The sequence below is a fragment of the Lissotriton vulgaris genome, chromosome 5 (genome assembly GCF_964263255.1).
Source record: "Lissotriton vulgaris chromosome 5, aLisVul1.2, whole genome shotgun sequence".
NCBI lineage: Eukaryota > Metazoa > Chordata > Amphibia > Caudata > Salamandridae > Lissotriton > Lissotriton vulgaris.
Window position 1 is genome coordinate 1,223,157,977 of NC_141693.1, and position 24,984 is coordinate 1,223,182,960.

Genomic DNA, 24,984 nt, shown 5'->3' on the forward strand with positions numbered 1-24,984 from the left:
AATAATTGTTAATTAATTAATTGTAATTAGTTAATTACATTAGAGTACATTTTTTATATATATAATTTTGTGTTATTTTAAGTAATTAATTTTGATAAAATAATATTAATTATTAAAATAATTACACCTAATGTTCTAATATATTTACTTTATTGTTATTGTTAATTAATAATTAATTGGTAATTAAATAATATTGATAAATTTTGGGTAAAGGAGCATTTTTAGGGTTCAGGGTCAGTTTTCAGTTCATGGGTAAAGGGGTATTTTTAGGGTTCAGGGTCAGTTTTCAGTTCATGGGTAAAGGGGTATTTTTAGGGTTCAGGGTCAGTTTTCAGTTCATGGGTAAAGGGGTATTTTTAGGGTTCAGGGTCAGTTTTCAGGTCATGGGTAAAGGGGTATTTTTAGGGTTCAGGGTCAGTTTTCAGTTCATGGGTAAAGGGGTATTTTTAGGGTTCAGGGTCAGTTTTCAGGTCATGGGTAAAGGGGTATTTTTAGGGTTCAGGGTCAGTTTTCAGGTCATGGGTAAAGGGGTATTTTTAGGGTTCAGGGTCAGTTTTCAGGTCATGGGTAAAGGGGTATTTTTAGGGTTCAGGGTCAGTTTTCAGGTCATGGGTAAAGGGGTATTTTTAGGGTTCAGGGTCAGTTTTCAGTTCATGGGTAAAGGGGTATTTTTAGGGTTCAGGGTCAGTTTTCAGGTCATGGGTAAAGGGGTATTTTTAGGGTTCAGGGTCAGTTTTCAGGTCATGGGTAAAGGGGTATTTTTAGAGTTCAGGGTCAGTTTTGGGTTTTTGGGTAAAGGGGTATTTTTAGGGTTCAGGGTCAGTTTTGGGTTTTTGGGTAAAGGGGTATTTTTAGGGTTCAGGGTCAACAAATAAGATTTTAAAAAATTATTTTTATTATTTTCATTTATTATTTTATTATTATAATTTAATTTAAGTCGTTTTAAGTATATTTTAGTAATTAAAATTTAATATTAATTTAATTTAACACTGTTTTTAATAAAGTCGATATTTTTTACATCTATATTTTTGTTAACGATATTTTGTACTCGATATTTTTGTACTTACCTGTTTGTAGATACAAACTCGATATTTTGACTGTCGATATTTTGTCCACGATATTTTGGCAAGTCGATATTTTGTCAGTCGATATTATTTCAGTGATCCACACATAATATATATATTATTTTTTGCCATTAAATTGGAAATATATCAACCAAAACCTGAGTGGCTCGTTTCTCTCACAGGATCTATTTTGAGGGTTATTCGTCTGTATACAAAAGTGGAGGCGTCCGTTGCCGAGCTCCGACTCACTTGGATGGGCGTTGTTTTTTTGCCGATTTTCGGGTTGTGTATATATATATATATATATATATATATATATATATATATATATATATATGTATGTATGTATATATATATATATATTACCTACTGGCGTCGCCAGTAGGTAGTTATAGTTATGATTTTTTTCAATGTTAAATCTCAAAATTCTATTTGGAATAACTTTGGCGCCGGTTGACGAATCTGCCTGAAAATGTCCTCAAAATGTCCTCGCGGCACCCCGGTCCTTCCCTGAAAGTTTGGGGGGGATTCGTCAAGCGGGGTCCGAGATAAAAGGGGGGGTCCCAAAACGCGTTTTCCCCATGTTAATTTCCATAGTGCGGTCGATTTCACTTTTAGCTCGAACGGCTGAATAGATTTACACCAAACTTGGCAAAATTGTAGGGACTGGTAGCCCGATGTGCCTTTGCTATGTCTCAAGATATGTGCTCCAGTGGAGTTTGAGTAATTTAGGTTCAAAAAAATATATATATCTATAGGCGCGCCCCGGTACGCGCACCGGGGAGCGCACCGGGCACGCCACGCGACTTACGCGCAGAAAGCTGATTGGCTCTTGGGTGTCTGTAAATATTCTAAACCGCCATCTTGTGTCTCGGTAAAATCGAGACATAAGAGGTGGCAAAAACAAAGGGGGGAATTGACCATAAGGGGGCAGGGTAGACCCCCTCCTGACCCCCTAGGTTTAATGTGGGGGCTAAAATAGGGTCCTGCGGGGCATTTTAAAAAAAAATATTTTTTTTCAATTTGCACGGGGGGAGCGCCCGGTACGTGCACCGGGAAGCGCACCGGGGAGCGAAGCACGGGGAAAATCCAGGACCATATTTATGAAGGCCTATGCACATCGTTACGCTATATTTAAAAAGTGACGCATCTAGGTAGATGGGTCACTTTTTAAAACCCTGCGCCACATTATACCTGCGTCAGGTATAATGTATGCAGAGGGGGCGTTCCCCCGCAAAAAGCTTCGTAATAGCGACGCAGTGAAATCTATGATATTTCACTGCGTCACTTTTAGGATGCTGTTGCGTCAAAATCTTGCGCCTGCCTGACAGCAGGTGTAAGACTGACACAAGACCTTTCACATGGTGCTTTCCCCTTGTGAAAGGACGCATTACTGGAGTTGCGTCACTTTTGTGACGCACTCCAGTAATGCGTCACTTTTGTGTTTACAGATACGTCAGAAATACTGATGTATCTGTAACTCCTTGCGACATGATTCGTCATACATTAAATATGACACATCTGGAATGTTGTAAGGAGTGCGCACAGAAAAGTGACGCATCGCACCAGCGCTGTAAAAAAATGCGCCTCGTTGCGCTATATTTAAAAAGTGACGCATCTAGGTAGATGGGTCACTTTTTAAAACCTTGCGCCACATTATACCTGCGTCAGGTATAATGTATGCAGAAGGGGCGTTCCCCCGCAAAAAGCTTGGTAATAGCGACGCAGTGAAATCTATGAGATTTCACGGCGTCACTTTTAGGATGCTGTTGCGTCAAAATCTTGCGCCTGCCTCACAGCAGGTGTAAGACTGACGCAAGACCTTTCACATGGTGCTTTCCCCTTGTGAAAGGACGCATTACTGGAGTTGCGTCACTTTTGTGACGCACTCCAGTAATGCGTCACTTTTGTGTTTACAGATACGTCAGAAATACTGACGTATCTGTAACTCCTTGCGACATGATTCGTCATACATTAAATATTACACATCTGGAATGTTGTAAGAAGTGCGCACAGAAAAGTGACGCATCGCACCAGCGGTGTAAAAAAATGCGCCTCGTTGCGCTATATTTAAAAACTGATGCATCTAGGTAGATGGGTCACTTTTTAAAACCCTGCGCCAATTATACCGGCGTCAGGTATAATGTATGCAGAGGGGGCGTTCCCCCACAAAAAGCTTGGTAATAGGTACGCAGTGAAATCTATGAGATTTCACTGCGTCACTTTTAGGATGCTGTTGCATCAAAATTTTGCGCCTGCCTCACAGCAGGTGTAAGACTGACGCAAGACCTTTCACATGGTGCTTTCCCCATGTGAAAGGACGCATTACTGGAGTTGCGTCACTTTTGTGACGCACTCCAGTAATGCGTCACTTTTGTGTTTACAGATACGTCAGAAATACTAACGTATCTGTAACTCCTTGCGACATGATTTGTCATACATTAAATATGACACATCTGGAATGTTGTAAGGAGTGCGCACAGAAAAGTGACGCATCGCACCAGCGGTGTAAAAAAATGCGCCTCGTTGCGCTATATTTAAAAACTGACGCATCTAGGAAGATGGGTCACTTTTTAACACCCTGCGCCAAATTATACCGGCGTCAGGTATAATGTATGCAGAGGGGGCGTTCCCCCGCAAAAAGCTTGGTAATAGCGACGCAGTGAAATCTATGAGATTTCACTGCGTCACTTTTAGGATGCTGTTACGTCAAAATCTTGCGCCTGCCTCACAGCAGGTGTAAGACTGACGCAAGACCTTTCACATGGTGCTTTCCCTATGTGAAAGGACGCATTACTGGAGTTGCGTTACATTTGTGACACACTCCAGTAATGCGTCACTTTTGTGTTTACAGGTACGTCAGAAATACTGACGTATCTGTAACTCCTTGCGAGTTGATTCGTCATACATTAAATATGACACATCTGGAATGTCATAAGGAGTGCGCACAGAAAAGTGACGCATCGCTGTTTTCACGTAGCGATGCGTCACGTTTCAGAAATGAGGCCTCCAGTTTATTCACTGTGTCACCTCTACGACCCTTTCTTGCGTCAATACGTCCCTTTTGCATACATTACACCTGACGTAGGAATAATGTGGCACAGGGGTTTACAAAGTGACGTATTTACCTAGAAACGCCACTTTGTAAATATGAATAAATAAGGTGCATTTTTTATTGGACTGATGCGTCACAAAAAGTGATGCTTTGGTGGCGTTAAAGTGACGCATGGCTTCATAAATGAGGCCTTCTGCCTTCAACTACAGCAATGCATCTTTTCTTATCCTTCCACACCCCTGTTCCTTTTCAACATTTTCTTTGAATATCAACATTCCCCATATTCACTCTTCTTCTCCTTACTTTCTTTCCTAACACTCACCTTCTTTCAGTCCTCCTACTTCACTTCCTTTCTCCTCTCATACCTTTCTGTTCTTTCTTACTCATTCTCCTTTCCATTATCAATGCACTCTATTTCACTTACTCTTTTTTCTTTTTTTTTAGAATATAGCTCTTTGATGAGAATTGGAGGTAGTTCTGAAAAGAACTTTTGGTTTTCTTCTTTTTTCTAAACAGGAACAAAAACAGGGAATGGAAACTGCTCAACAGGACCAAAAAAAACAAAATAAATTAGGGGTGGGAAGAGCAGCGATGGTTTTCTAATGCTCGAACCATGAGCTGTGCACTTTGTTCTCCAAAGGTAAACAGTTGATTGCAGTATCTGCATCTGAGGGCACCATGGTTAAAAGCAGGTTGAATGTTCGGAACCAGCTCTTGTGATCTCCCCCTCCCAGAAGAAGTTGCTCCTCCGGTTGATGTAGAGGCCCCATCACTGGGAACCTCTTGTGCCAGAGCCCTGACACTTTCCCGGGCAAAATTCTGGGGGTGCTTCCTCTCCACATGTCGGATCATCGTGTAGTTTCCAAACGAGTACTTTTTTAAGGGGTTACCCTGCGAAAGCACTTCTTTGCAGATCCTGCACTCCACTTTTGGAGCATTCACCTTTTTTTGATTAGGTGGGATTTTAAAAAATTTCCAAATAAAATGTTCCTTAACTTTTCGTTGAGGAGGCTCTTCATTAATGAATTCTGGTTCTTCCTCACTGCTGGATTGTCTGGCAGCCATGGTAAAACCAAGAAATATCCAGGAGCAAAAAGGCAGGTCTTGCAGTCACAAAAGTGAAAGAAGAAGTGAAGGAAATGGGTGGGGATTTCATTCTTTGTAAAAAAAACTGTTAACAACCCATGAAAAGTGTTATTTTAAGGTCACATGACTTGACGCGCTGACACTGCGCGCTCCGGAGCGCTTCCGGGTGCGCACACGCGGCGCGAACGTAGGCGCTTCCGGGGCGCATACGCGGCGCGAACGTAGGCGCTTCCGGGGCGCATACGCGGCGCGAACGTAGGTGCTTCCGGGGGCGTACACGCGGCGCGAACGTAGGCACTTCCGAGGGCGCTTACATTGCGCGCCGAAGTGACGTCATTATACTTTTACGGAAATGCAAAATCATTTTCTTCATAAAAAAAACTGCTTTTATTTGTATAGTACGAAATGTTTTGCATTATTATTAACTTTTCATTCTTATTTTTTTCACGAACGAAAGTATCGCTCTGGGTGCGCTTTCCGGAGAGCTTACCGGTGAGCTTACCGGAAAGCTTACCAAAGAGCTTACCGGAGAGCTTACCGGAGCGCGCACCCAGAGCGCTCCAGGCAAAAATGATATAAAAAAAAACTCACAAATTAATACTTACACAAAACAGCAAATTGTAAAAAAAAACATAGGTTAGAAACTCGATATAGAAAGGAATTAGCATTTAAAAAACCTATGAAATTCACTGAAAAAACCATAGGTTTCACACCAGTTATAGTTAGGAATTAGCATTTAAAAAACCTATTAAATTCACTGAAAAAAACATAGGTTTCACACCCGTTATAGTTAGCTGGAAATTTTATTGACATAAAACCATTGAAATTCCCACGTTATAGTTAGTTGGACTCACTATAACTTGCGCGTGAAATGCACTGCTGATGACGTCACATATTACATCACTCATGACATGGTCAGTGACATCACTCATGACATCACTGATGACACCATCCTTGTGACAGAGTGATAGACCTCCTTTCAGTGTAATGTGAGCCTTGAAACACATATTCAAGAATAGTATTTAACATTTTCAAAAAAGTGGAGATACCCATACCAGTAACAATAAACAATTCAGTAATTCCACCATCTATATACACATCCACTCATTCACAAACAGTTCTATATAGTCACTCATACATATACTCACTCATTATATGTAGTGATACACCTATACATCCTGTTACACACCGACAGTCATCCAAAAGTTACTCACACACATATTCACACATGCAAAAAAAGTAATGAACATTCATTTATTTGCATATATAGCTATACACACACTACCACTTTACTTCTAAGAATACTTACACATACTTACTCTCTTAAACAATCACTTATATAAACACATACTAATTTAAACAGGAACTCTTATAATCTCTCACTCTCACATATACTCAGTTTTATAAATCAATACTCACATATACTAGATTAAAACATATGTCGTTACTGAAGAAGACAATAGTGAGACAGTCGTTTACTCAATAACATACACATTTACACACTCATCCATCCATACAGTCCTGTACATATGCTGTCTTCAAAACACATACAAACAGTGAGTCAGTCACCAACCCATACAGCCACTTATACACAAAGTGAAACACTGATACATGCATTTCAATATATAAAAGTTACTTGCTAATATATGTATTCACTAAGATACACTTAATAAGGCAGTTAACCAATCAATTCTTTTAAAAACAAACATACATTTACACACTTATTTAACCATTTATTCTTCCATCGTACTTTACAAATACATATAAAAAAAATTATTTTTCAGAAAGACACACATTCACTGGATGGTGTCATCAGTGATGTCATCAGTGATGTAATATGTGACGTCATCAGAAGTGCATTGCACGCGCAAGTTATAGTGAGTCCAACTAACTATAACGTGGGAATTTCAATGGTTTTATGTCAATAAAATTTCCAGCTAACTATAACTGGTGTGAAACCTATGGTTTTTTCAGTGAATATATATATATGTATATGTATATATATATATATATATATATATATATATATATATATATATATATATATATATATATATCCACCACCAGTCCCGCCTCTTCCTAAAGAACGGGTCCGACACATGCATTGGGATCACACCAGGAAAGTTTTATTGCCACCATCCGGACATCACAGTTCCTTAAAAACACCTGGCAGACGCGTTTCGGCGTTTGCCTTCCTCATTGCCAGCATTGTGTTCCTAGGTTCGATAGTTCTATGTGGGGTGTGGGGTATATCCTGCTCAGTATACTCCCATTGGAGGCAAGCGTGTCAAATCAGAGGCGTCGTTCTTCATACCTCTGCAGCAGTCCTCGCTGTGCATGCTGGTAGTTTGAGTCCCCACACTGGTCCGTAGTCCGTTAAGATCACACAGGCAGGTTGTGTAGGCAAATCCTTCAAACACGTGGACTCAAGGTACAGTGACCGGTTCGTGCACTCAGTAATGCCCCAACAATTGTCAGCCGTGTGGGTTTGCCCACTGTCTGCTGCGCGATCACATCCTGACGGCAATCGTCTCCCGGTGGTGTCCCAGTCAGCTGGAATCACGCTGCTCTCTCCCCGATCCCAAAGCAGAGTCCAGGGCGGGGGGGCGCCACTGTGTGCATTCAGCACGCAACACCACACAGAGAAATGCCGGCTTCAGTGGAGCACCAGACCGAGAGGCGTGTCGGATTTGCAGCGCCGACCGCTGCATACACATCCACCACCAGTCCCGCCTCTTCCTAAAGAACGGGTCCGACACATGCATTGGGATCACACCAGGAAAGTTTTATTGCCACCATCCGGACATCACAGTTCCTTAAAAACACCTGGCAGACGCGTTTCGGCGTTTGCCTTCCTCATTGCCAGCATTGTGTTCCTAGGTTCGATAGTTCTATGTGGGGTGTGGGGTATATCCTGCTCAGTATACTCCCATTGGAGGCAAGCGTGTCAAATCAGAGGTGTCGTTCTTCATACCTCTGCAGCAGTCCTCGCTGTGCATGCTGGTAGTTTGAGTCCCCACACTGGTCCGTAGTCCGTTAAGATCACACAGGCAGGTTGTGTAGGCAAATCCTTCAAACACGTGGACTCAAGGTACAGTGACCGGTCCGTGCACTCAGTAATGCCCCAACAATTGTCAGCCGTGTGGGTTTGCCCACTGTCTGCTGCGCGATCACATCCTGACGGCAATCGTCTCCCGGTGGTGTCCCAGTATATATATATATCCAAATTGCAAATGTAATTTTTCATTTAACAGACAGCTTCTGATAAACTCAGCAGAGATGTGACATAAGTGTTAGAGTGAAATGCAAAGAAGAATGTTGAGTTCTGTAGAACTGTGATGTAAGTATTAGAGCGAAATGTAATGAAGAATGTTGAGTTCGCAGTTACACGCAAGAATAAAAATGTGTAATACTAACCTCTGTGCATGGCGCAGTTATTGGCGAGTAGCCAGGGTGGGGAGGGCACTATTGCAGCTACTAAAGACAAGGATGAAAAGAGCAAGTAAGTCCTCTGGCAAGAAATAGCCTCCATAACCTTGGGTACACTGATGCAAGATCTGCAAAGCATTACAACCTCCGTTGTATTAGTGGAAATGGACTCAACAGAGGCTGTGCTTGAACTGAAAAACATGCTAGCAGCAATATCCATATTCAGGCAGCAGCTTGCCTCTACATATTCTCGGCTGTCAGATGTGGAAACTAAGGTTCTGGGGGCCACAGAATGGGGTAAGAAATGTGGACTCTAAAACAGAAAGTAACTGAACCGTAAGGCAGTGGGAGACGAGACCACATAAACCTGTAGGGCCTGACAGAGATGGAAGAATGGGAACTTTGGGACAGCAGACCACATGGAGGTATGCCCCCCGGGTTTATGGGGAAGAGGTGCAGGCCTGAGACTGCCCGGGGGATTAAGGCTCCTTTTAGGCTACTCTCATAGCCCAACATATATATATCCTGCCATTTTGGGTGCTAGCCATCATTTTGCCATGGTAGTATGGTGGCTGGTACATAGGCAGGAGCATGTTTGTCCCTGCACGCCTATCCCTAATTTAAATCCAAAGGGGACAAGTTTGTACTATAATGTTTTCCTTTTGGGGTATGGCCATGCATTAATGTTTTAGGTGCGCTGGGGAAGCCATGTGTTCAGGTTGTTGCTTGATTCAGGTGCACAGGCGGCTAACAGAAGTTGACATGGTTTGCAGACATTTATTGTTTGTCAGCGGCAGTTCAGGCCGTTTCCTGCAGAAGTTATTAGGAGTGAATTTTTCTGACATCATCGAATTTCAACGATCTCACAAGTTGAGGCACAGGAAGAAAACAAATTAGTACAATCCACGACCAGTAATTATGAGCACAGCAACATGGACCATTTAAACACACGACTAGTAATTATGCCCAGCAGCACGGACCATTTAATTCAGAAGGGGCGGAACTATCTTTCGCAGCTGACCTCTTTATGACTCATTTCCTGTGAGAATTTTCTCACACTGTGGCCTATCCTCAAACAAAGGATGCTGCGATATGGCCTTCCTAGCCCAGCTGTGATGCTAGTGACGATTGATGATGACGTGTGAATTTTAACACCCACATGACCTTGAAACATTTTTAGAATCTTCAACTGCTCCCAAATGGATATGTCCCCTCTCACAACAGGAACCTGTATCTTTTGCAAGGATACTTCTAACTGCCACTGCTGAGGGCACCACTCACAAACCGTTTAGGAGAGTCTACAGCCCTGCCAATTACCAAGCATCAGGTGTTAGACTAATGCATTTAGTTTGGTGATCCACATCACCGCACTAAAATGCAAAGTCACACATTCTTTCACACAGCACTTTATTCTTCTTTCTTTTTTAATGTAAGAGAACCAAAACTGTAAGTGAAAAGTAATAAGAATTTTAACATACAAAAAAAGTTTTTTATTTATACCCAAAAATCTTGGTGTAGTGTAAGGAAAATGCGCTTAATAAAATCAATAAAAAGGAAAAGAATAAAAAATATAAGCACTAGCACTTTAGAAGTAAGTCATGTATAATAAATTATGAGCACTATCACTTTAGAAATAAGTACTGTATTGAAAAAATAAGGAAAAGTAAGCACTATACACTTTATTAAAGCCATACTGATTACCGCTTAGTAGTGTACCAAGCACAGTGAAGGTGACCGAGTACAAACATAAACCGCCAATTTTTGTTACATTGTCAAAAATGAAATTTGCTATGTTTCTATTTGTGTTCCAAAATTGAAAATAGTGATGAATTAGACTGTTGAACACTTGAATTAATGCCTTTTTATATTGCATTTGTATGTAAAGGAGTGGATTGAGAGAGGTTTAAAACATGTTTTAAAATGGCGCACATGTTAATGTAACCAGTGGCTGAGATGTGCATTAGAATTGTCCTTTGTCTGTTTTTATGCTTGAGATAGAATTGTATTTAACGTTTAAACAAATGGCACTCTGCATTGTGATCAAGAATGCTTGGATGTCATCAACTCAATAAATAAAGTTGAGTGAATTCAACCCCCCTTGGAGGGCTGGATTGTTTCCCTGGGGAAAGGAGATTATAATTTGATATGTAGACACGCAGTGGGGGTCTCAGAACCAGCACCTCCAGTGATTAGGAAGCACGCCAGCACGGAATAAGGGCCACTGAATATTTTTTTTTTAAACTAGACCTATGAGATTTGCACATCATAATAGAATGATCTTGAATATGATGGAATGGTGCCTGAAAATAAATATTTTATGTTGGGCACAGAGTTGTACCAGAGCAAGGGACAGACATGGGCACCTGCTTCCCCCCCATTTATGCCAATTTACATCTAGGCTGGTGGGAGGAGCAGGTGCTTCGGGGTCCCGGGCTGGAACATTAGATGACAAGTGTACTCCTATGAGTCAGGTTTATTGATAATATTTTTGTGCTGTGGCAGGGCACAGAAGAGAATATTGAGCCGTTCATCAATGACCTGAATGATAATAATTTAAACCTCAAATTTGTGGGGCAGCATAGCAGAACATCTATTGATTTCCTAGATGTTAGAGTTACCGAAAAAGAAATGCTGAAGTCTAGTATTTTTCGGAGGCCTACGGCAGGCAACACCATCTTACATGCGGGCAGTGCCCACCCTGCAACACTCATTCGAAGTATACCGTTTTGTGAGTTGTAAAGGGCAAGGCGAACCTGCAGTAATTTTTAAGAGTATGAGAGGATGGAACTTGAAATGACTAAACGCTTTATACAAAGAGTGTAGTCTTAGAAAATAATTCAGACGGCATCGGAAAAGGCAAGGAAACTGAATAGGGATAAAATACTGTTTGATCCATCAAGAACACAAATGAGGAAGAAACAGAAGGAAGGCCCCAAACCCTACAGATTTATAACAACTTTTAATACAAAACATAATGAAATAAGAGCTATTCTAAGAAAACATTGGTATCTTATTACGTGAGATCCCATATTAGGTTCAGAGAGCAAAATAAATCCTGAGAATATTTATAGAAAGTGAAAGGGCCATATGCATCGAGCTGTTTTGCGATCGCAAACACTGCGAATTGCAAAACAACTGTGTTTGCGATCGCAAAACAGAGTGTTCCAAGGTATGAAAGGGACCCGCCAAGCAAAAACGTCAATCACTAACAGCCTGATTCATCAAGCATAATTGCGCTCGCAAAGGGCCAGATTCTGAGAATCTGGCCCTTTGCAAGTGCAATTTTTGCTTTTGGGATTCATCATCCCAAAAGCAAAAGTCTCTATTTAAGAAATCGCATATTTGCGAGGAATTACATTTAAGGAATCTCTATTTGAGATTCCTTAAATGCAATTCATCAACCATTTTTAAATTGCTAATTCGCAATTTCGGGCCGCTATTTACCGAGAGGTCAGACCTCTCGGTAAATAGCAAAAACTTAGAAAAATGCTTTTAAAAGCATTTTTCTAAGTTGCATGATGCACACACACATGTCCTTTGGACTTGTGTGTGCGCAACACCTGTTCAAATGTGCATTTAAGGGGTGCTACAGGGTGTCCTTTGGACACCCCTGGCACCCTTCAAATCGCTATCTTATTTGCGATTAGCAAATTGCTAATCGCAAATAAGGAATACTCCCTATTCATTCCTATGGGCCTTTTGGCCCATAGGAATGAATGGGGAGTTTTTCCTTATTTGCGATTAGCAATTTGCTAATCGCAAATAAGGAATTTGTAGGAATCGCATTTTATTTTGAGATTCCTACATGAATACCGTTTTGCAAGTCTCTAATAGCGATTCCTTATGATTCTCTATTAGAGACTCGCAAAACGGTACCTTGATGAATCAGGCTGAAAATTTGCAGATAGCAATTTTGCAAGTCTGTGAATCTGCAAATAAATCTGCGATTTCGCTATCTGCAGCACGCTATTACCGATATTCGCAAATAACCTAATCGCAAATAGCGAAATCGCACAGAGATGTATGTAAAAATCACAATTTTGCACATCGCAATTAACACCAACTCTTAGCAGGTGGTAACCAGGTGCAACCTATTTAAACAAGACCACAATGCTACGGGGGAGTTCACAATGGCTGTGCTGTATGTGATAGCCAGGAGGCTGCGAATCAGAGCTGCTGCATAGAGCAGTAGATCTTCAGAGCACGCATCCAGCAGACCGAGGAGGAGATCCATTTGAAGAATAGGCTGGACGCAGCCAGCATCATGGACTTAATAGAGGAGCTCAACTCCTCACTAGAACAACCCACACGCAGGGCACTCACCATTCACACCCATGTACAGGTCCTGTGCTCACTTCACTTACTGGCATCAGGGAGTTTTCTGGGGGTAATAGCTGCAGGAGGAGGGGTCTCCTAGAGTAGCCTGTCATGCTCCTTTTACTCATTCCTGGATGCAATGGTACAGAGGCTTCATCACCACATCCAATTCCCCAGCACACCACAGGCACTGGATCAGACTAAGCAGGATTTCTACCAGATAGCCCAATTCCCCCACGTAATTGGCTGCATAGATGGGACCCATGTCGCACTCTCACCCCATCACAGAATGAGTATGTGTTCAAGAACCTCAAATCCTATAATTCCCTGAACATACAAGTAGTGTGCAATGCCAAATATGTCATCACTGATATTGTTTCTAAGTACCCGGGCAGCACACACAATTCATTCATTTTTTGCCACAGTGGAATACACCGACGACTCACAGATGGCGAGTTTGGTGAGGGCTACCTGCTAGATAAATGCTTAGCTTCCATTCACACAATCAGTAAGGGTCTGAAGTGGTAGACAGTGTTTAACCTAATTCCTGTCACCCTGCGGGTGACAGTGCGTATGCTATACATGACTTCATCCTGACTCCGTACCTAAATCCAGCCACTGCAGGGGAACGGAGGTATAACAGCACTCACAGAGCCACACATTGTACAATTGAGTGAACATTTGGAATCCTGAAGAGCCGTTTCTACTGCCTCCATAAGAGTGGAGGAGCGCTACAGTACAGCCTCGAGACGTGCTGCAAAATCGGGGGCACATGTGCCATGCTACACAACATCGCCACCAAGAAAGGCACCCCAGTGGAGCTCACAGATTCCAAGTCTTCAGATGAGGAGGGCCCATGGTGCAGACTGGCAGGTGGTGTCGGACGGCTGCTGGGCACCAAAGACGTGATGAGATCATAGAGAACTATTTCTAGGTGAGTAATGATGACACAATGCTACAGATTGGTGCAAACTGTGTTTTTTATTTCCTTTGGTGTAGGAACATATCTGTCACACAGCCTGATGTACACCTAATGTGTGTCACAATTACTTGCACATTTTAGAGCACCAGTGCAAGGATGTCTCACAAACATAAGTCTACATTCAATGTGTTGCCTCACTCATTGCTATGTTCCGCTGATGCCACTTGATCTCCTGCGGGCACGGCCTGTTGCCACTCGCCCAGGGTGCTCACTGCCCTCCCCTGAGTGATCGGGTGTTCTACCCTGCCGCACACTCCGCCGTCTGTTCTGGGGAATTGGTGGAGTGATGCTGATCCTGTTCGTCTGATCCTCACTCTCCAATGGGCTCTGGGGTCCTGTGCCACCTGTGGCAGCTGCCCGCAGCTGGTCCACGGCATGCGTCACCTGCACCAGGCCCTTGGCCACATCCTGGCAGCAGTGTGCCATTTCATGCTGCATGCTTAAACAGCGACGTGCCAGCAGGGACGTGGCAGTAGACAGGTGGTTCACAGCTGTGGTGTACATGTCCAGCCGGCTGAGAAGATGTTGTCTCTCCAGGCACCTGGCTGCCCGGTCTCTCCTCATCTTAACACACAGTCCTTACAGTGCACCTGTCATGTCATCTTGAAACTTAATACACTGGCAGGCTCACGTAAAAATGCTGTGCTGTGAGTTCCTAGCACATATGAAGTATAGAATCATGAAAACAGTGTGACATTTACGACAGTAATTGGTGGCATTAGAGTGGCAGAGGATGTAGGACGTACATAGGTACTCTGCCAGTCCTCCATTCAATTGAGTCCTGTATGTAGACTGTCATTTTAAAATTCTGCCTTTTCCCTCTACTATACTCTCTCTTCTTATCTTCCCCCCTCTTATCCAGGCACTTGCTTTATTGCTTAGTCCTGATAATGATTCCATGACCACGTTGGGGATCGAAACGTCGTTGACTCTCACATTTTAACTCTAAACTGTAAATTCTTAGTTTCGGAGTACAAGATGTATCTTTGATTGTGACTTATTGCAGTTAATATTTTTACTCTAAAAGTAATTTTTAAGTCACTTGCCTATGGTAAGGAAATCAGGTGATTTCCTGCTACCCTGTTACATCCCACCCACTCACCACTTTATGTTTTGTTTTGTCGTATTTTGAATACATCTTTATAGTTATCGATTTCAGACACGTACAGAACTAATCTTCATTGTAATATTGTGGTACATTTGAATGTCATTTTTTATGAATTGTTGGTGGGAGCGATACCTAGTTGTCACTGGAAGTTGTTCACCCTTATAAAGTATTTGCTATTTGCATTCTACCATCCTCTACAGCACTCCCTTTTGTACATTAATCACTGGCTGTTTTCCTCATTGTTGCTAGAGTGCAACCCTTAACAGTATTCTCAATAATCTTTATTCTATTTAATTAATACAAATCATAAGAGTTCATCAAAACACAAGTACAATAGAGCCAGAACAACAGTATTCTTCAACAACCTATTGCTTCCCGAGGGAGGATAACCCACACACTGGTTTGAGCCTTTCGATCTGGGACCTTAATGTTAAATGTATTAACAGCTACATTAGGGGGAAAAAAGTTGGCACATGCTTAGGCTCCAAAAGCCACACCTGGTACTGCTCCAAGAAGCCCACATTTTGCAAGCAGACGTAGAAAAGCTATGGCTTGAAGGGGTGGACTCAGTAGTGATGGTCTCCGGCCCTGACATTCCAGGAGACCAACCAATGCTCTCCTCGTTCACCTATAGGAATGTTGGGTTGGCTATACTCTTCCACAAAAATCTCCCACACAATGTTACATAGACAAGGTGTGACCATGCAGGCCAATATGTTTTTGAGGAAGTCTTCATTCAAGGTGTTTGGCTCGAAATATGCTCAAAACGCAGAGAAAAAAGAGGTTTGGTCCCCTTGGCGATAACACTATTTAGAACCGTCATACAAGATGGAGCATAACAGAGATTAATAAGGCCTATTTTGCTTTAATTCCCTAAGCAGGCAAGGACACACTTAGCTGTGATAATTACAGGCCTACGTCACTTATCAACAGTGACGGTAAAATCCTGGTTAAGATTTTGGAACTGAGACTGCAGACCGTCATTGCCTCACTAGTATACAAGACCTAGGTATAGTTCATCTTGGAGCCATATACATACCGTGGCACACCTGCTCTGGCTCCCATGTCATGCTCAGGACGATCAGGTTCCTCTCTCCCTCGATGCTGAGATGGCGTTTGACTAGTTGCAGTGGGGCAACCTTTTCAAAACACTTGGCAGGATCAGCCTGGGACAAAGGTCCGTAGCCCTGGTGCATGGTCTTTCTAGCAACTTCTCAGCCCTTGTCAATTGTTACAGCTTTTTGTCTGATCTTGCCATGATTTAAAGAGAGACTCGACAGGGCTGTCCTCTCATGAAAAGAACATCTCGGACATTGACACCACAGTTGGCAATCTCAAAATAATGCTATATGCAGATGACATTCTATTTACCCTGGAAAACCCAGCCTCCTTTATCCCAGTTCTCATGACTATCATTTCTGACTTTTCTGTATGTTCTGGATAGGATATCAAATCAATGAAATAGGCTGTTCCTACAGCATCATCCATGATGGCCTGCTCGATTTATGGTCCGCCTTAACGCTGAAAAAAATGAAGTATCTTGATATCTTGGTGAGCAAGGATCTACAAGCAATGCTCAAAGATAGCATAGAGATCATTTTTGAGCAAATGTGCACAGATCTTGTGACTTGTGACCTAAGACATATACATCAAATGAGAAAACTGGAAGCAACTCGCATAAGACCGGAAATGGTGACATTCTTTAATCAATACCATCCTGAATCAGCCAATTTAAGCCAAATTAAAGCGTTGAAGTGCAACAGCGAAAGTAGCATGATTTTTAATCAGAATTCATTAAACATCCTTTTATAAAGCAGATAAAGGGCTATGTACAAATAAAGTGCCTTTAATGTAAACGTATGAAAAACACAATGACAAAAAAAGTGTACTCTACAAGTATTAGCAGTAAAGTCCAAGTCCATTTTGCTCATAGCATAGGCATGAAGTGCCATTAGTGCATTCTAAAACGCTAAACCCTCTTGAGAAGATCAAGAACATTCAATTCTCATTCTAAAATCGCTTCTCTATGAGATAGCAAAGTGCTTAGAGCACAAGGCAGAAAAGAATATTTGATCAATTGGGATATAAAATTGTATTTTTTACTCCACTAATAGCGTGCGCAGTGCTCATCATAGTCAAAAACTTTCCAAATTGCATGAAGCTTTTGATTCAAAAAGCATACAGATATTACAAAAATCTATTTCTAGACATCCTGATAAGGCATTGTTCCATAGTAGGGGGCTCTTTTCACTTCCACAATTGTAAAAAATAAAATAAACATGCAACAGACACGGCTATGCAAGTAAAATATTGCCCACACTTTGTGAGTGTATCCATATTTTGCAACACATCTGAACAGAGCTAAAACTGCCTCAGGTGGAAGAATAAAACCAATCGTTTTGCTTCGTAAAATCTTATACCAAAAGCCATTAAGTACTTAACAAGTAAAGAACGTTTGAAGCCAAACCCTTGAAGCCTTCATCTGACACCTAAAACATTGGCCTGATGTTGCTGGATATATCCTATTAAGAGCACTAGGAGTAAAATATGATAACCATCTAGAAAGAAATGCCATTCCCTTGTGTTTGCCTTCTCTTAAACCTAGCTGCCTGAAGAGCTTTCTACCCCATATTTGAGATAATCTGCCATTCACCTGGTGTTATTCTACAGCCAATACTCTTATAAATTCTATCTAAGAAGTTAGGGGCCTCATTTATGAGAAATGACGCAACGCTGCGTGAAAGCAGGATGCGTCACTTCTCAGTACGCACTTGATGCGTCATGATTGATGTGTCATATTTATAATATGATGCATCATGGAGCAAATAGTTACAGATACGTCAGTATTTCTGACGTATCTGTAGGCGCAAAAGTGACACATTGCTGGAGTGTGTCACAAAAGTGACGCAACTCCAGCAATGTGTACTTTCACATGGGCAAGTCCCATGTTGTTAGTGCCTGCGTCAGTCTTACGCCTGCCATGAAGCAGGCATAAGATTTTGACGCATTAGCGGCCAAGAAATGGCGCAGTGAAATCTTATAGATTTTACTGCGTCACTTCCATGACCCTATCTTGCGTCAAAACGCCCCCCCTTGCATACATTATACCTGGCGCAGGTATAATGTGGCGCAGGGGTTTACAAAGTGACGCATCTACCTAGATGCGTCACTTTGTAAATATGGCGCAACAAGGTGTATTTTTTACGCCACTGGTGCGTCACAAAAAGTGACGCACCGGCGGCGTAAAAGTGACGCACGGCCTCATAAATGAGGCCCTAGGAATCAATGGTGAATTTGAATGGTGACGTAGGCAGCTAAGAAAGAGAGATTAAGTACCATGCCCAAGTTGCAGATTTATCTCATCTCAGGTTCCCAGCATTTGATTGTTAAAAACATCACCAACTAACAAAACACTTTTGGTGTTAAAAACTCTTTAGAACAGTTTTTGACACCGCCAATCCCATATATCTATATATCTGTAATTCCTTCAGCGGCGTAAATGCATGGCATGAAAGAATACTCCACGTCCTGAAAAACGTTTTGCTCCAGGTCACAATATTCGAAATCACTTTGTATCTAGATTGTTTCAGCAATTTGCCATTTTAAAAATGTGGCAAATGTATTTCTGATTCTTTGATCATCTGCAACAATAGAAAGTCATGACCATGACCCTTTCTTGCGTCAAAACGCCCCCCTTGCCTACATTATACCTGGCGAAGATATAATGTGGTGCAGGGGTTTACAAAGTGACGCATCTACCTAGATGCGCCACTTTGTAAATATCGTTACAAAAGGGGGTGGTAATGGACGGAGCATCTGAACCAATCAAACACTCACACCCAGTCAAAAGATCTGGCTTTAATCCATCACCGTTCTTTAGCCCACTCTGCCACCCCAGTTCAGACATGGCTATATGCAAATCAGTCTGACCCTGTGCCTCATGGGAACAGTCCAGCCCGAACTGCCAAGCCATGCCTTCCCTGGACCGGAAACAAGCTTCCGAGGACCGGTTTCTGGCATTCCAGCCGTCTTCAGCCCAGCTTGCTTGAATCCAGTGGCAAAGTGAGCAAGGGACTCACGTCTGAGCATACCCTGCCACACTTATGGCGACCAAAAGCGGTACAAAAGGGGGTGGTAATGGACGGAGCATCTGAACCAATCAAACACTCACACCCAGTCAAAAGATCTGGGTTTAATCCATCACCGTTCTTTAGCCCACTCTGCCACCCCAGTTCAGACATGTCTATATGCAAATCAGTCTGACCCTGTGCCTCATGGGAACAGTCCAGCCTGAACTGCCAAGCCATGCCTTCCCTGGACCGGAAACAAGCTTCCGAGGACCGGTTTCTGGCATTCCAGCCGTCTTCAGCCCGACTTGCTTGAATCCAGTGGCAAAGTGAGCAAGGGACTCACGTCTGAGCATACCCTGCCACACTTATGGCGGCCAAAAGCAGTACAAAAGGGGGTGGTAATGGATGGAGCATCTGAACCAATCAAACACTCACACCCAGTCAAAAGATCTGGGTTTAATCCATCACTGTTCTTTAGCCCACTCTGCCACCCCAGTTCAGACATGGCTATATGCAAATCAGTCTGACCCTGTGCCTCATGGGAACAGTCCAGCCCGAACTGCCAAGCCATGCCTTCCCTGGACCGGAAACAAGCTTCCGAGGACCGGTTTCTGGCATTCCAGCCGTCTTCAGCCCGGCTTGCTTGGATCCAGTGGCAAAGTGAGCAAGGGACTCACGTCTGAGCATACCCTGCCACACTTATGGCGGCCAAAAGCGGTACAAAAGGGGGTGGTAATGGACGGAGCATCTGAACCAATCAAACACTCACACCCAGTCAAAAGATCTGGGTTTAATCCATCACTTTGCCACTGGATTCAAGCAAGCCGGGCTGAAGACGGCTGAAAAGCCGAAAGCCTTTTCATTTGATAGGAAATTGCTGTTAGATGAAAATTTCGTAGCTCATATGAAGACCTGGATTGAGCAATTTTTTCGCATAAATCGGAACAGTGCAGGGACTGGGTGTGTACGGAATACTTTTAAAGCGGCTTTCAGGGGGGAAGCCCTCAGCCTCGGCTTATATAAGCAAAAACAAATGGGAGCAGCATTGCAGGAACTATATGCTGCTCTAGCTGTAGCAGAAGAAAAACTCATGCAAGGCATACACGGTACATGGGGGCCAGGAGATTACTACTCTTCAAACTGAAGTGGCCCGGGGCAAGGCCAAAATAAATCTCCATTGGAGTAAAGAGATAGCCAAGAAATATTCGATCAACAAACAGCTAAAGTATGAATATGGGGAGGCAAGTGGACGTTTCCTGGCACAGAAGCTTAGATCTAAAGAGGCTGCCCAGAGGATCAGGGCAGTGGTTGATTCTAGAGGCAACCTCATAGAAACTGACGCTGGGATTTTAAATGTGTTTCATGACTTCTATGATACATTATATACGGGGGAATGTTATGACTCACAAGTTGAGGAATCCCTGTTACAGTATATTTTTGTGATAACAACTTGGATAGGCAAGATGCAGAGGTATTAGAGGCCCCTATCACTATGGAGGAATTGGAAAGAGCCATTAATAGCTTAGCACTGGGTAAAGCCGCAGGACCTGATAAACTTCCTTTGGAAATATATAAAAATAATTGGGGAATATTGAAGACCGATATGCTTGTTACGTTTATACAGGCCCAGGCAGGAGCTCCCCCTTTAACATGAGACGAGGCCTGTATTATAGTCTTTAAAAAAAAGGATAAGCCCTCTGAGCAACCCGCCTCATATCGTCCTATATCTCTTTTAAATTCAGACGGCAAGATCTATGCTAAAATCCTTGCGACCCGGTTGGCCGAAGTAATGACCCTTTGGTGTCAATTCGACAACACGGCTTCATCCCCAAGAGGGGGACAACCAACCATATCAATAGAGTGGTAACTTTTTTGGATATCGCTAGCACCACGGGGAGCGGCCTCAGTCTGATATTACTAGATGCCGAAAAAGCTTTCGACCGGGTCGCATGGGGATTTTTATGGGCGGTATTACGCTATCTGCATTTTAAACAAAACTTTATTTCTGCTGTGCAAGTCTTATATCGCCAACCTATAGCTAGAATCTTCATTATGGGTTTAGAATCTACTCCCATACATATCACACGGGGAACAAGGCAGGGATGCCCCTGCTCTCCTCTGCTGTTCTCCTTGTATATAGATCAGTTTTTAAAAATTTTAGAACATAGCTCAAGGATTGAGTCGGTAGTTTGGAGACAAGAGCATTACCGGGTGTTTGCATATGCAGACGATGTAGCAGTGGTAACGCCGAACCCTTTAATAGCTATGCCAGAAATAGAGCAACTGGTGCTACAGTTTGGTGCTGCCTCAGGCTACAAACTCAATATTGCTAAGACGCAAATTTTGTGTTCTAATATAATGGCATTTGACGATCAAAGGGTCCTGAACGTGGTGATATATTTGGGGATCACGTTGAGGACCTGCTTAAAATCATTGGTTGAGGTTAACTGTTGGAATATCTTAAATGATGTGCGTAAACAATTTGACCGGTGCGAATGTTTGCATCTCTCTATGGTAGGACGATGCAATGTTCTTAAGATGTGGATTCCTCCCAAAATTCTATATTTTTTCAGATCTTTGCCACTGGAGATATCACATGCCATTCTGGCATTGTTACAATCTATCTGTGCCAGATTTTTGTGGGCTCAGGGTTAATCACAGAGAGCCATGCAATATATGACTCTTCCTCGGGAGCAAGGTGGTTGGGCTGTGCCAGATTTCACCCTATATTACTATCTGTGTAAACTGAGGCATATGAATATTTTATTAACCGGGGCAGAACTGATTAGCGTGGCCGAAGCCCCTTCGATATATCAAATGTTGCTGGGCAGCGATGCCAAAAATCGACTGTTTGTTAATCTTGAGATGAGCTATTATAAGAGAACCAGGTTTAAGGTCCTAAACACTGCTTATAAAGTATGAAGGGCAGTAAAAAAGAAATACAGACTAGAGAAGGTATCTCTATATACTCCGCTAACTGCTACAACGCTCCTCCCACTGATATTTTGGGACATGATGATAGATAGGTGGCGGGCTAAAGGGGTTCAATATATTGGAGATTTCTATATTAATGGGGATTTGTTGTCCTTTGAAATGTTAACTGACAAATATCATCTCCTCCGCTCTGAATTCTTTAAATATTTGCAAGTCCGCGATTATTTATGTAAACATCAATGGAACATTGAAGTAAATCCTGTCATTGAAGCCGAGAGGAAAAATGCACGTATTGGCACACTCTACAACTTACTGTTAGATACTAAGGGTAGCGACTTAGAGATTCAAAATCTCAAATGGGACAACCGACTGTGGTGCCTCGGCACTCGGTTCGAAACCTCTATTGAATTGGCAGGGAGATTGTTAATGTCTGCTAATCTTGATGCACAACACTATAAGACAGTTTTTAACCTGTATTACACCCCAGCTAAATTGTCTAAATGGGGGGTCTAATGATGGAAAATGCTTTCGCTGTGGGTCAGATGATGCCGATATTGTACATATCTTTTATACTTGTAGGCACTTAAACACTTTTGTTTGGATATATAGAGAAGTTTCGGAAATGTTGGGGGGGCCTGTTAGACTATACACTGCACATGTATTGTTGGGGGTAGCTGAGGTAGAGGAATTGGTCCAATTGCTTTACAAATTTCGGTACCTGATCTTTTAGTTACAGCTGTTGATAGGTTATGTATTGCCTCAATGTGGCTTCAGAAGGATGCACCATCTTTTGAATTATGGAGGGCTAGACTTCTATCGATGTTTAATATAGAATATAGTTTATATGCTTTGAAAGGTAACCGGAAAAATAAATTAGTCTGTGAGATTTGGGGACCGGTGGCCTCCTAAATGGATGAATGAGCAGACTAGATGCGGAATTATCTTTATGACCTTATGTAGCCTGATGAACTAAGATTAATTTTGTAACCAGTTTATTTTTTGTAAGCTGCTATGTTTTTCTTTTCACTTCTTTTCTGCGTACTATGTGTGGTATCAATTCTGTTGAATAATTTGGGTTAACGAACTGTAATGTATTCGATCTATCATGGATTAATAAATAAAATAAAAATAAAAAGATCTACCTAATAGAAAACCATTCTGGTCCTTCTGGTTAATCTTTTGTGCCACAGCTGTAATTCGTGCTACTATTACTTAAGTAAGGGGTTAATAATCCAAGTTTAATATGCTGTATGGCCGATATGAATTTCCAAAAGCAAACTACTGAGGCTTCTGTAAAAGAGTCGGGAACATCAATCCCCTCCATCTTTTATTTTTAAACAAACTTTATCGGATTTGACATACATTGCGATTTGGCAGTACTACAGTGTATCATCCTAGTTCATATTCACATATACATTTCCCTTATTCTTGGTGTCGTCAACATAGAAACAGGAGTAGAGGGTAGGGTCCACTATCCGTCCCCTCTTCTCGCCCTTCCCTGTTCAAACCCGGAACAGGCATCTAGATGTGTTCTTTTGGATCGCCTGTATTGCCCTTAATCTTGATTAAAACACTCTACTTACAACAATCCCTACTTCCTTCCCTCCCCATAGGCATGCTACTAGACTACTGAAATCCAATTTGAAAACCATTGCATCTCCCACTTCAGCTGCGTAGAAGTTCTATATCATTAATATCTTGTCCCTATACTAGTGAAGGCAATGCTAAGGTATTAATAGGGATCCCCCCCCCATGTCATATCTTGCAGCTCCATTATCTGGGTTCTAACCTATTCCTGCTGGGGACTCTGCTATTGGGTCCTCCTCCTCTTCAGCAGTTGGGTTCTTGAGCGCCGCAACTAATGCTTCCCATGCTCTCGCTGTATCTAACGCCTTCTCACTTCCCGTCTTTGTAGCTATTTGCAGCCTGATGATTCCCTCACATTCTGCCCATTTAATGAGTGCCTTCTTCCATCTGGGAATGCTTTGACCTTGTTTGTCTTTTCAGTGCATGGTATTATCCCGTTTGGCTAAAAGTAACCCCATGTCTAGGTATTTGCTAGTGACTTTCTTTTTGGATGAGTGCAGAAACCAATGCACCAAGCTGTGTTTAAAGGATGTCTCAACTTCCCTGTCGGTGGTTTCAGCTAGTACCTCTATCACCTCCTCCCAGAAGCTACCCAAGTTTTAGCAATCCCAGAACATGGGTTTGAAGTCCGCATTTTCTTGATTACACTGGGGGCAGACCGCTGTGTGAGTCGCAAAATACTTATTAATTTTTCCCGGCGTAAGGCAAGCCCTATGTAGTTTGTAAAAGTGTACCAGTTGGAATCTCGCATTCCTGGTACTTTTCCAGGCCCTTTCCACTAGCTCTCCCCAAGCTTTTTCAGGAATTTCTTCTCCCAGGTCCGCCTCCCATTTGAGGCGCAGCTCAGACAAGGGGGGTATGGCCTCCCTCGTAACACACCTGTACAGACAAGTGACTGCTTTGAAGGTACTGGCCGCCTTTACCACCTATTGGCATCCCAGTGACATTGGTGGTTCATTAAATCCTCCCCCCCAGTGCTTTTGTATGGCAGCGGTGAGTGCAGAGTGCAATAGGAAGGCTCCCCTGGGTAGGTCATACCGGTCCTGCAAATCGTTGAAGGGGATCGTAGCCACTTCCTCATATAAGTCTCCCATTGTGGCTAAGCCTTGTCCCGCCCAGTCCGACAACCTCTGCCAGTTACCCCCATGCAGCAAGGCCTCGCACATGAGCAGCAGGATTTCTGGGGCATAAGGACTCCTGATTCCGAGTTTCCTCAGATATCTGTGCCAGCATTTGCTAACTGTTGCCAACTCCGTAGAAAGAACCTGGTTTCGGATCGTGAGCCTTAAGGTGATCTGGGATAAGAACCACAGGGTCATCCAGTCTTCACCCATTACCACCGTTCGTCTTAG